This window comes from Balaenoptera physalus, assembly GCF_965194825.1.
Source record: "Balaenoptera physalus genome assembly, chromosome: 13".
In the NCBI taxonomy this organism is placed as follows: Eukaryota; Metazoa; Chordata; class Mammalia; order Artiodactyla; family Balaenopteridae; genus Balaenoptera; species Balaenoptera physalus.
Genome location: NC_138892.1, coordinates 91,525,791 through 91,539,632, shown reverse-complemented (window position 1 = coordinate 91,539,632; position 13,842 = coordinate 91,525,791). Strand labels below are relative to the sequence as shown.

Below are 13,842 nucleotides of genomic sequence, written 5' to 3'. Positions count from 1 at the left end.
TGAGAGAAAATATTGGCAAATCATATATCTGATAAAGGGCTAATATCCAAAATATATAAAAAACTCATACAATTCAATAGACAAAAAACTTCTGATTAAAAAATGGGCAGATCTGAATAGACATTTTTTTCAAAGACATACAGATGGCCCACAGGTACATGAAAAGATTCTCAACATCATTAATCACCAGGGAAATACAAATCAAAACCACAATGAGATATCACCTCACACCTGTTAGAATGACTACTCTCAGAAAAGATAGGAAATAATAAGTGTTGGTGAGGATGTAGAGAAAAGGGAAACTCTGTGCACTATTAGTGGGAATATAAATCAGTACAGACACAACAGAAAACAGTAGGGAGTTTCCTCAAAAAATTAAAAACAGAACTATGTAATTCAGCAATTCTACTTCTGGGTATATATCTTAAGGAAACAAAATCACTTTCTTGAAGAGATATTGGCACCCCTATGTTCATTTCAGCATTATTTGCAATAGCCAAGATATAGGTGCAACCTAAGTGTCCATCTATGGATGAATAGATAAAGAAGATTGTGGCATATATATACACAGTGGAATATTACTCAGCCATGAAAAGGAAAGAAATCTTACCATTTATGACAACCTGGATGGACCTTCAGGGCATTATACTAAGTGAAAGAACTCAGAGAAAGACAAATACTACATAATCTCTCTTATATACAGAATCTTAAAAAAAAACACAAAAACCAAAACATTCAAACATACAGAGAACAGACTGGTGATTATCAGAGGCAGGGGATGGGGCATGGGAGAAGTAAAAAAATTTTTAAATGCCATCTATTTTTAATCCAGCATATATATGTGTATATGTGTATCTATAACTATATAAATCCTGGATTCAGTCTTTTACTTATTCATTATAATTTTTGAAGATCTGCCTCAGAGTTTCCAACAGTGAGCTAAGTAAGTACCATACAGTACTGAAAGAGAATGAACATGGCTGTATCTTACAGTATTGAACTAGGGAAGATGCACGCTAATAAAAAATTAAATTTAAAAAGAAAAGGACAAATGCAACCGTAGGTGGCTAAGGATACAGAGGTTAGGAAAAAATTAACAAAACTATTCTCTGAGAATCAAGTGACTATATGAAATCTACAATAAAAAGTGTGGTATACATATTATTACTTATAAAATATGTGCTATACATCCTTATATCAGTGTTATACTACACACACACACACACACACACACACACACACACACACACACACACACACACACACACACACCTTCCTTCTGGAGAATCCATTGTTAAAACATTTACAACTGGACTTTCTTGGTGGCACAGTGGTTAAGAATCCGCCTGCCAGTGCAGGGGACATGGGTTCGAGCCCTGGTCCGGGAAAATCCCACATGGCTCAGAGCAACTAAGCCTGTGCACCACAACTGCTGAGCCTGCGCTCTAGAGCCCATGAGCCACAACTACTGAGCCCGCATGCCACAACTACTGAAGCCCATGCGCCTAGAGCTCGTGCTCCACAACAAGAGAAGCCACCGCAATGAGAAGCCTGGGCACGGCAACGAAGAGTAGCCCCTGCTTGCCGCAATTAGAGGAAGCCAGCGTGCAGCATCGAAGACCCAACGCAGCCAAAAATAAAATAAATTAATTAAAAAAAGTTTCTTTAAAAAAAATTTACAACCATTTCATTGTTTATATGAACATATAAAATAAAACAAGGAAGTATATAAATTAAAAGTATGCGCTAAAGTAAAACAAAAGAACAGGCATAAAAATGGAGCCAGAAGTGAGATTTGTAACAAGAACAAGAACTTAAAAATTATCTAGAGCCTACTTAGTTTCTGTGGGTAGCCTAAATTTGCTCTAAACTTCTTAGTAGCAACTGTGAAAAACAAGACCCAATCAATTAGTAATTCATAATTGTTTATTAGATGAAAGCATGTCAGTTACTTAGTAGAAATTATTTTTGATCCTACCTGTGTTTGTCGGGGCTTGGGTAAAAAAAATTAAAATTTCAAGAGGCATTCAAAGAAACTTGACTAAGTATAATGAGTAATTCAATGATATTCCTGCCCTAAAGATGGGAACTTAAAGGCAAGTTTCATATCACTAGTCTGTTTTGATCATTGCCTATCCTGTTCCATCTTGTGGCATCATATATCTTGTGAACCTAATGCAGGAGAATAAAGTTGACATGAAGGGGAATTCATTTCATATGATTATCTAAATTATCCAGGAAGGATAGACTATGAGTCTCTTGAACATATGCTTGCGTCCACCGGGATTCAAACCACTGCCTTGGGGTTTGGATGAAAAGTTCTTCCCCAAAGAGCAAAAAGGTATGTCAACAAGATTATGACCCCTGGCAAATTCCATCAAATTGTTTTGAATCTGTGAGCTGAAAATGTCAGTACTTATTAAATTATACATTGAAATTTATTAAGAATATAATTGCTGAATGTCCTGTATTCTTTTCTGCCATTAGCAGTGGCGTGGCAGCTGAGCATTCCTTTCTTTGGTGTAACAGGGTCATTGTTGGCTATGAGGTAAACAAACAAACAAACAAACAGAACATGGAGAAATTGCCGTGTCTCCTAGTACTACTGTCCAGGAGTTTAGTGCAGGTGGGTCAGCCCTTCAACCCTTCATTCCATCCATAGCCTCTCTGCTGAGTTACATTTTGAGAATATTCCTTTCTCCAGGAAACACTTAGCACTTCCTCATCAGTAGTGTACAAAAAAGGAAAAATATCTTCCTGACATTTGCAAGAATTTCAAACTCCATTGGATACATTTTTGGAGCAAAAAAAGTACTATACATCTGATTAGGGATTGCCTGGGAAATTTGGAGCTGCCACAAGAAAAGCATGAGTTAAATATCTCACCATAAATATCTCTTTTCCATAATTTTAAAAATACCACAGCAAAAATATACTATGTGCCAGCAGATTTATACCCCTAATTGTCATGATAATTATCATGCAGTTTGCAAGTGAGGGATTCCAGCCTTCCAATTTCTGATCAGAAATAACACACTCTTTGTTAAACACGTAATTTATTTTTACCAAGTCATAAAGAACAGCACTTCTAGCTGATAGGCGAACCATTAAGGCCACAAGTCAAAAGAAATAATCCAACATCTAGCTAGATACACAGAAGGTGAAAAAAAGGAACCCTGAGTTTCTGCTAGAATCTTCTCTTTGTTTTATCTTTTTTTTTTTTTATTGAAGTGTAGTTTATTTACAGTGTTGTACCAATCTCTGCTGTACAGCAAAGTGACTCTCTTTTAAACATAAAACAAGTGATGGTGTCCACCTGCTGATCTGGGCTTAGAGGGAGGGAAGTGGGGCAGAAGGCAGTGGAGACATGATTTTGAGAGTTACAGACCCGTAACCTGGTTCCTAAAAGTTAATTTAGAAAATGCAAAGACTCACTTTTCTGCAACACATGCTCTCTAGTGCCATCAAGTATTTGTATGTTCTTCAACAGTGTCAGTTTAAGATAGAGGAAATCTCATGACCAGCTGACATGATATTTTACATCATGAGAAAAAGGAAAATAATCATTGATTTCATGCATATGGTTCATACATCAGCCAGACAACTCAGGCTTCCTGTGTTTTGTGTAAAATTCTAAATATATTAATAACAACTTCTAAGTATTATTTATGACTTGAAAGAAGAAGGCAGTAAATTACTCCCCACCATTCCTTTATGTGGAATGGAACCTTGGAATTTCTCAAGATTCAAAGGTTTCAGTGAGATGTGATGGGTAATTATTTTTCCCCCCAACTTTGTGTATGGAAAATGTCTAACATACTGAAAAGCTGTAAGAACTTTATGTTGAACGCCTGTGTACATATCAGCTAGATTCTGCCATTAACATTTTATAATGTTTGCTTAATCACATACCCATCCGTCTCTCTCTATCAGTACACTAATGCATCTGCATTTTTGGATGCATTTCAAAGTAAGTTGCAGATATGGGTACAGTTCCCTGAAATCTATCAGCATGCATATTATTAAGTAGAATTCAGTATGTATTTACAACTAGTTATGTTTTAAACAACCAGTCTAGAGGTGCTTGGCTGGCTAAAGTACTCGTGGGGAGAAAAAGGTGCCAAAAATACGAGTGGTTGAGATTTGACCAGAAAAGAACAGTTTTATTGAATTAATAATAGCTTTCTTACCATGCAAAGAACTTTATGGATACTATTTGATCTGATCCTTACAACAACTCTATAAATTTGTTTTATTACCTTCACATTCTTCATAAGAAAATGGAGGTTTATAGAGGTTAATCACTTGTCCATGGTATAGAGCAAGGCTGGAATTTAGTACATCCACATGTGTTGGCCTTTACTTGTGTTTCTTTTTTCTAAACCAGCATCTTGATAATGAAAAAAAAAATTGAGGTATTTCCCCTGTTAGTTTAAAAATATACTTAAAATAGATATCATACTTTCAAAATTACCCAAGGAGAACATCTATTTATTTCCAGTTGTGGATATGACACTTAGAAAAGGGTTTCTACAAGCTCCTCCTTCATCTTGCAGTAGATAGAAATAATACCACTCTCAGTTAATTTGTGCATCCTATTTTTTCCTGTTGTTTATTGACTGATACCAAAGTATTTGATATTAAATATTTAAAAACTAGTTTCTTTTTTTTATTGGAGTATAGTTGATATTCAATGTTGTGTTAATTTCTGGTGTACAGCGAAGTGATTTGTTTATACATATATACATATTCTTTTCCATTATGGTTTATTACCGGATATTGAATATAGTTCCATGTGCTATACAGTAGGACCTTGTTGTTTTAAGAAAAGCTAGTTTCTACTATTAGTGTTGAAATCTGACAGTTATATCTTAAAGGGATTATTTCTAGTATAAACTTCATTGTTCAGAATTATGCTCATTTCTATCTTAATTTTTCCCTCTTGATTATACACAGACACACACACACACACACAGTAGTTACACCTGTTTCTAAAAGCTGTTCAAAACCTGTTGTTAGGATTGATGAGTTAAATTATTATTAAAACATTAATATTCGTTTTTTAGCTGTAAATATTCCTAAGAGAAACACTGCTTATATTAAATTGGGAAAAAATGCTTTTTATTTTAAGGTCATTAAATTTTGGTACTAGCATTTCCTTTACTTGACTCTGAGGTTCAAGACGAGGGGAAACAATGTCATTTCCACTGAGGGAATTCATTTCAGATGTAAGCTTCCATTCATTGAATTCTAGCAAAGAGGCTTCTAACACAGCTTGAAGCCTTTTTTTTTTGCCAGGGGTTGGGGGCGGAGGATGGCTAATTCTTAACACATTAATATATAATTATGGTTATTGAGCTAATGTCTTTGAACATGTTTTGAATTAAGGTGCCACGTAGAGTTATGTCACTGAATCCTACCTGAAGAGATGCCATATACGATTGAGTAATCCAGGAACCTCACTTTTTAATATTTTGCCAAGAATAAATGAGCATGTGTTTTTGTTGCATATTTAGAGAATGCATATTCCTTCATTTTCAAGTCTGCCCCACCTTATAGCTTATACACACATGATTTACAATCCTGTGCAGATTTATGTATCATTCCATATGTAATTCAATATGCTAGGGAGTTTTTGTTTTTGTTTTTTTAAATTTATGTATTTATTATTTATTTGGCTGCATTGGGTCTTCGTTGCTGCGCACGGGCTGTCTCTAGCTGCGGCGAGCAGGGGCTACTCTTCGTTGCGGTGCACGAGCTTCTCATTGTGGTTGCTTCTCTTGTTGTGGAGCACGGGCTCTAGGTGTGCGGGCTCAGTAGTTGTGGTGTGCGGGCTTAGTTGCTCCGTGGCATGTGGGATCTTCCCGGACCAGGGATTGAACCCCTGTCCCTGCACTGGCAGGCGGATTCTTAACCACTGCACCACCAGGGAAGTCCAGTACGCTAGGGAGTTTTAAAGCGAGTGAAAGAGTTGTATAGTTTATTTATTTATTTATTTTGTATATTTTAAAGTAATTAAAATATTTTTGATTTAAAGAAACACTCTTAAGTCTAAGGGGACGAAACCTAGAAAGATTTCCTTTCCTCTGTCATTGAGTATGTTAGCCTTGGGAAGGAGACCATTAAACAGCAATCAAATCCTTTCTGAGAAACTTCTTAGTCCCCCCCCTACCCCCGCCCTTCCTTTATAACAACCAAAAATGGAGCTTGAAAAGGCTTCTCATGGTTCATCTCTCCAACAGCTTGCCTTTCTCCTTTGTCACCAGAGTAAGCAGTTCTTTCCAGATCTAATCTTCCACCAGAAGCCACAAAGTTGGCTTCTTGAAATCTCTCAAGTGCTCGTTTCTCAAATAATTAATTAAAAACAAATAAATAAAATGTGTAAGCCTTTAAGGTTCTGCAGATGACTCATATTCTTCCAAAACAGTCTGTCAACAGTTGCAATGTCCATAATGATAATTGTGAGAGAGGGATAATTACCTTTAGGAATTATGCCTCATGTAAATTTTTATTTTAAAGTGCTCTTAGGAATAAGGATGGTTTATTGCTTTTGACAGCTTGGTCTGTGTGAATAAACAGGGGAGCTATGTTTAGAGGCAGCCTGCTAAGTTGGAAGGAGCAATGATTCCGAAGAAGATAACTAAGAAGATATAGTGATAGTTATAATCAGACCTAAACACCCTAGGTAGCTATTTGCATTTTATACACCTCCATCAGATCAAGCTTCTGGAAACACTTCAGTTATGTCACGTAATTAATAAATATTGGGTCTAGAGCCCATAACTCTACCCACTACACATACTGCCTCCTGTGAGCCCCTGATGACTTTTTCCTCCCTTCCCTTCTTCCTTCCTTCCTTCCTTCCTCCCCTCCCTTCCCTTCCTTTTCCTTCCCTTTCTTTCTTTCTTGCTTTTTTTTTGTATTTTTAGTACGTATCACAGTGCTTGACAGTCAAGAGCTCAGTAAATATTGGATGTAGTCCACAAAATTAAAAATTGCCTGTAAATGTATTACATAAGTGTTTATTGTAACTGTAAAAATTTACAGGAAAGAATACTTTTAATCTAAATATACTACCTATTTTGAAATATAATTTGAATGACATTTCTTCTTCTTGGTAATCAGAACAAAATTTAATGGAATAATTATATATTACAATATCCTTATAAACACCAGGGAAATGCCAATATTTTATGGGGCTGTATTTCAATATTATTAATACTAGTGTAAAAAGTTTCTCTTTTTATGAATCTCAAATCATTTCCAGGTCAAAATTTTGGCATATGCATTTTTGCCTAGGTTTTTGGTTAGTTGAAAAGTCATCCTTCTGAGTTTCTCATGCATTTTTCCTCATTATCTTAAGAAAAGAGCTGAAAGTAATTACACTCATTTAAGAATGTTTACTGGTGAATTTTCGACATTTACTAACACTGTCAGTTTCTTACGGCCAAGTTTCTTACCTGTACTTTTGTTGTACAAATGGCATTAGCTGAGGTTGACCTATGACTTTTCAGGTGATGCTGCCATACTTCTTAGGAAAAACCGTTGAGGTATGGTTTCTCTTCCAAGTATTCTTCCCTCTTAAAAAGTTTTTAGTCATTCTCTTAAGATAGCTGACACAGTTAATAGAAGTTGAAAAACATTGTAAACACATTTTTCCTTTATGAGAAGTGTATCGAATGCAGTGTGCTCTAAAAGGTTCATTGCGAGGGATACTGATGGACTCCTCTCTTTTCATGGATATAATGTGATCATACTGCCACCATTCTCCTTCTTGATCAGTGCCACAGTTCATATATCTTTCTACTTAAATTCCTCAGTTTGTTCTCCTGAGATATACCATGACACAGCTCATGTCTCTGGTGTTGAGAGCCAGAATTGAAAAATTACCCTGGGTTGGGAGTTAAAAAGAAGTTAAGGAAAAGGAGTCTTATTGCAGAAAAATATTTTGGTTCCTCATCATATTATCCAAATCTTGGTCTTTTGATATGATCAAACATGAGCACATGTATAAAATGCTTTCCTGGGGCCAGCATGGCAAAAACTGTGGTTGGAAAGTGATTCAAATTACACTGAGGACACTTGGATCAGTGATGTCTGCAGCTGGGACTGCTTAGAAGATTTTCGCCATTACTTGAAACCTTTTTCCGTGTTAATAGTTGGATCTTGTATAATAAGTCTTCAAATGATTTTAAGTTGACTAGTGTTAGTGCAGCAAAGAGGTTGGGAGTTTACAAGAGTGCAAAATCAAGAAGGTAGACTCTCTAAACCTGAAGTCCCTGGATGATTAAAGGGCTTGGTTTCTCAAGATTTCATCATCATTTTCTGAGTCCTTTTCATTAATGTTGACAAAAGCAAGTATCTGAGGAAAGTTTTACTTTTGGCAACAGGGCTGGCAATAGAGATGAGTTCATCTGTCCATGAAGTGCTTGCTCTTGCTTTCTGGCCTCATTTATTTTAATAGCTGTGGGGCCAAATCCACTACTATCTTTGAAGAGAACGTGCAGTTTGGGTCTTCTTGGAGATGTGTCAGTGGCCAAACAATAAGATGGATTTGACAATTAGTGTCACTGCTATAAAATGACACAGTTAGTTGTAGAAAACCACAGGGTAGAATGCCAAGTCAAAGTAATAGAACATCTCCTTGATTGAATGATATTCGTTAGCTATGTAACAGGGGCCCTCTGACTTCAAGTCTTTTATAATTATTTCCTTAACTTCTTTATCAGTCACATACCAGAGCATCCAGGATTGAAAAGTATTCTGCTTATAAATGAGCTGCTGTTTGTACTAGGCATTGTATAATTTAATACAATCAAGTATGTCTTCTAAAAGTGTTATTTCTCAAAGAAATAAAGCATTTGCAAATTTAACAGTTTATTAAAGAAATGCCTTGATTAATTGCAGGTCTATTAGGAATTAATTTCTGTAACTTGGTCTATTGACCATTTTTGTCTCATGGAAAGATGTTTTCCTCTAATATTCACTTTGGATTGCATAACTTCCTTTTTTTTTTTAAAGCAATGATTTGCCCAGAAGCTATTCCATTCAGCTTAAAAACCATAGGAGAACAGTAAAGAGAGGACTATTTGTGAATGACATTTCCCACCATCTTCTTACAAAGATAAATTCTGGGGGAAGAAGCTAACCAAGCAAAACTAGCACTGTCAGTGAAGACAGAATACAATTCGAGTTACTAAATGAAACCATAGGAGAAATTCTCTTCACTGACCTTCCCCCTGACCGGCTTACCTAACTAGCCTAACTAGCTAGCCTAACTAGCTAGCCTAACTAGCACTAGCCAGTGCTCTCCAGTCTCTGTTGAAAATAAAAACTGATGCCCATCAACTGTGTTTGTTCCCAAACTTAAACTTACTGCTCCAGCAATTGTGTTTGTTCCCACTTATACTTACTACTGTAATTACATAATTTAATTAAAATTATATTAACTATTGAAGTATAAGCAGAAAAAATATTGTTGCTGTTTTTATGAAAACTTGGTTAAATGGTTTCTTTGAAAGACTTGATGGAGGCCAAGTGGATATAACATACATGTTAAATTAGGTGTAGGTGATGTAATTGTGAAATATTTGGGGAGCTGTAAAGATCAAATAACCTTGTTGCATTACAGATGTTTAGGTTCTCTTCTTTTTAAAGGTGACATGCGATACCAAATAGGAAACCTATATCTTGTAGAGTCTTGTCCTTTATAAAAGATTGGTGAATGAATGTATGAATAATGAATATTTCAAGTTAAAACCGAATATTTATTATATGTACATTGAGTTTGGTTAAATGATTTTCTGCTCTACATGACTCAACTGCATGGCTGAATTTTCTTTGTTAACCAATTACCAGTCCTGGTCACCTGGATAAGAAGACTTTTGCCATATTAAATCTAAGCCTGACCAAATCTAACCCTGGGACCAGTCTTTGCAAGTTACATATAAAGTAACACAATGAAACAGCTTGAAAAAATAGATACATGAAGTATTTTAATCTTTATTTGTATCATTTTAAAACATTATATTAAGATGAATCCCATTTATTGCACACAGCATCTCTTCTCAAATCCCCCAAACTCTACCCAAATTCTTGGCTTAAACGATTGATTCAGAAACTCCAGGGAAGTGACCTGGTAAATATATATTTTTAACAAGCTCCCAAAAGGACTTCTTTTCTGGCAAGTGTGGAAAGCACTACATTACTTCTCCTTGTTGCTCTGACTCTTATGACTACATAATTGATCACTTAGCTGGAAACTGAAAAATATTTTGTTATTTTAATGACAAAAATCATGCATTGCACATGTGTTCTTTTTCCTGTGCTCTAAAAAACCTGATATAGAAGAATATTTCTAACCCATACAGAAACACAAATATTTTCGTTCCAAAATAACTGGCAAGACAGACATGGCATAGAGAAATTCCCTCTATTCCTATAGGTGTGTATTTCCCGAAATGAGCAGATAATGCTTTGTTTTGGAGAATGTGGGAAAGAAAAAAATCAAGTACAAGTTGAGGATGAGAAAACTGAGTTTTAGATGAAGAGAAGCAGATTCTGGCACACAGAGTTGAAAAATGGAAAATATTAGAGCCCAGTTATACATACTCAAGCTGGCCTGGAGACAATACACATTAAAATAAAATAATTGTTTCTCAAAGGACAAAATTGGAGCTAAGTAAGTCTGTTTCAGAGGTAAGCAGTTCTCAACTTCCAATGTAAAAGGAGAAGCTGGTGTTTACGTAGAAGAATCTATGTAAAAGCCATATGGAGCTGTCTCTAATAAATATCCATTTAATCAAATGCCACTATCTTTTTTTTTAAATGTTTTGTAGTTTGATGCAGAGAATGTACTTTTATTTCTTCAACAGCTGCTCTTTTTAAATGGGTGCAGCTGTACTACAGATTTAATTGGCAACAATTGCTTAATTTTTAGTTGGTTGCTTCCAGTCTTTCAAAAGCAATGTTTCTGTGGAAGGCAAAGGCTTGATTTCTTTTTCCTAGAAAGTGCAAAGTATGATATGAAGTAGGAATTAGGCAAATAAAAGTTTCTGGCTGACTTTTTTAAAACGTGAAAGCGGTACTTCCTATGTTTCTGGCACTACTTTTCTTAGCCATCCTTTTCATATCACATTGATATAGAGGTTTGATGCCCGGATATCAGTCTTTATCTCAGAACTCCTAAAACACTGTAAGCTAGAGCAGATTCTGAAAAATGACCTGAAAATGAGAAAAAAATGATACCCATTAATTTTTAAATATTATCTGCTTGAGAATTAACCAGCATCATATATTTATTGCTTGAATTAGAACTTTGACTTTTCAGTACATAGAGATACTTGTATCTTGATGTGTTTGATTAAATTAAAATGTAAAAATATATGTCGTCCTCTTGTATCTCCCTATATTACTCTGTTTCTCCTATAACATTTAAAAATCTACTTTCTGACTTAGTTGCTATGGAGAACTCATCCTTTTGCATGCCTTAAAATTCAGTCTCTTTTAAACTGAAAAAAAAAATTGGGGGAAAGGTAAGCATTAATGTTATAGTATGTAAAATTTATCTCAGTTTCAACATCTTTTATTTCTCATAGCCTTTCATCCTCCAAATAGAACTACGAGTGCAGATGTATAGAATAATCTTGATTTCTTAAACCTTGATTTAAAAAGTATGTAACACTCTTAATCTTTCATGTAAGTCTTGTCTAGAGAGCGCTGAATGTTTAGGTTTGCTGAATAAAACCTCCTAGACTATCTGTTTCTTTACTGTTCACATACCCACTTGACTCATGGTTTAGCTATGAGGGGTTTTTTTGTTAAAGTTATGCCTTCCTTATGAAGTATTTTCAAAGATCTTCTTCTGTGTATTAGAGTCTTGTTAAATGTTACCTAGGGATTTCTTAATTTCTTTATTTAGTAGGTAATGCAGACAGAATTCTATAATGGATGTGAATTTGTATTTCCCCATTCCAAATCCTAGTCCCTTTTAGTTACCTAGTTGTTAACCAGATTTAAAACTAACAAGGAACTAGTTACTGTGATTACCTTGAAGCTTTCCACTTCTCAGAAGTTATTTTATGCTTAATGGTAGTTGTGTAGTATATAACTCAGTAGCAAAGTCTGTTCTTATTTTTAAATGATATTTTACTTAACATTTTAATTTTTGCTTATTAAACAGTAAGCCATTCATAGGAAACTGAGGTAGATATAGCTCTATATATTCTCCCAAATCAATGACACTTTTATTTATAGTTTCCAGTCTTTGGGGGTAAGGGAAAATGTGATTTTTAGCTTACCTTTGATCTCTGCGAGAAAGGGGTTTCTCTATAGAACTCAGTGTGCTCGTTCTTTCTCAGTTTAATATTGGTATCTATTAATGAGCTCCATTAAGTTTAATAAACATTTCAGAAAACTTTTGATTTACTTTTAACTCTCTGCCTTGTCTTTAACCTTTTGTTCTTTATTCCACTGTCCCAATTGTATTTTTTATGATGTCTAAGCTAAAACATAAATTTTGAAATGTTCTTAATATTTAAAAGTATGGCAATAAAATGAGAAACAACTGGTGTTAATGGAACATCATTAATAATAATAATTGATGTTACAATGACCAGTGAGTTGTAAGTTGTGTTTAAAAAAGTACTGTTCTTTCAAAGATTTCTTTATTTTTGCTCTTTTTTCCTGGTCTCTGTGTGTGTGTGTGTGTGTGTGTGTGTGTGTGTGTGTGTGTTTGTTGATGGAGGGTGATTTGGGAAGAAGGAATGAGTCTTCAGAAAATTTCTTGGTCAATCATTATTAATGTGCCTAAGCAATAGCAAAGATTCAGCGCATTCTATTGAGATCATAAGTAGCAGGTGAAATTAGACAATGAAGTGTCAATTCTTGTATTCGTTTCCTGGGGCTGTTGTAACAAAGCACCACAGACTGAATGGCTTAAACAACAGAAATATATTGTCTCACAGTTTTGGAGGACAGAATTTTGAGATCGAAGTGTCGGCAGGGTTGGTCCCTTCAGAGAGGGCAGGGTCTGTTCTGTGTCTGCCTCCTAGGTTTTGATGGTCTTAGGTGTTCCTTGGCTTGAAGGCAGTGTTCTCCCTGTGTCTTCACATTGTCTTCACTCTGTGTGTGTCTTTCCCTGAGTCCAATTTTTTTCTGTTTATAAGGATGCAGTCATATTGGATGAGGGCCCACCCTAACGATCGCATCTTGACTAGATCATCTGCAAAGACCCTATTTCCAAAGAAGGCCCCGTTCACAGGCACTGGGGTTAGGACTTCAATGTCGTATTTTTGTGACAGGCTGCAGGAGGGACACAACCCTTAACAGCACTTGAACCACCGCTTTGCTCCTTTGTGATTAATTTTTAATTAGTTTTCAGAATGCATTCTATTTTTATTCTGAGTGCTCAGAATAAGACAAAAAGTCCATTCGAGTATATTGATTTATTTAGTGGGAAAATGGGTTGAAGTTTCATAATGATACAAAATGAAGTTACCGATTTTCTGTCATCTCTGTGCTGATATTGGTATTTTATGAAAATTAATAAACTATAAGCATTTACCTATCTACCTTTGCTATGGAATCAGTGTCCTCAGAACCTGTGATATTTATTTTCCTTTGTACACTTCCTTATTAACTCTACCTTTAAGTGTTATTACTATACTAATTTCAGTACATTTGTTTTCTTTTATAATATGGCAGGCTATGGAGTGCAAAGATTCCTTTTTTCTAGGTTCGCAAAAAGTAAATAATCTAAGAAATTTCGATGAGTACTTTGAAATAACTGAGGGGACTGTGTCCTGAACACCTAGATTAAGGACTTTATCCCACTAATGCCTG

The 13,842-nt window shown here is 35.3% G+C and overlaps 1 protein-coding gene across 1 annotated transcript in view; it reads left to right on the top strand.

The window, feature by feature from the left end:
* Positions 1 to 13,842, top strand: part of PDE3A (phosphodiesterase 3A) — a 310,755-nt gene that overhangs the window by 109,428 nt on the left and 187,485 nt on the right. The gene's annotated exons all lie outside the window — the stretch shown is intronic.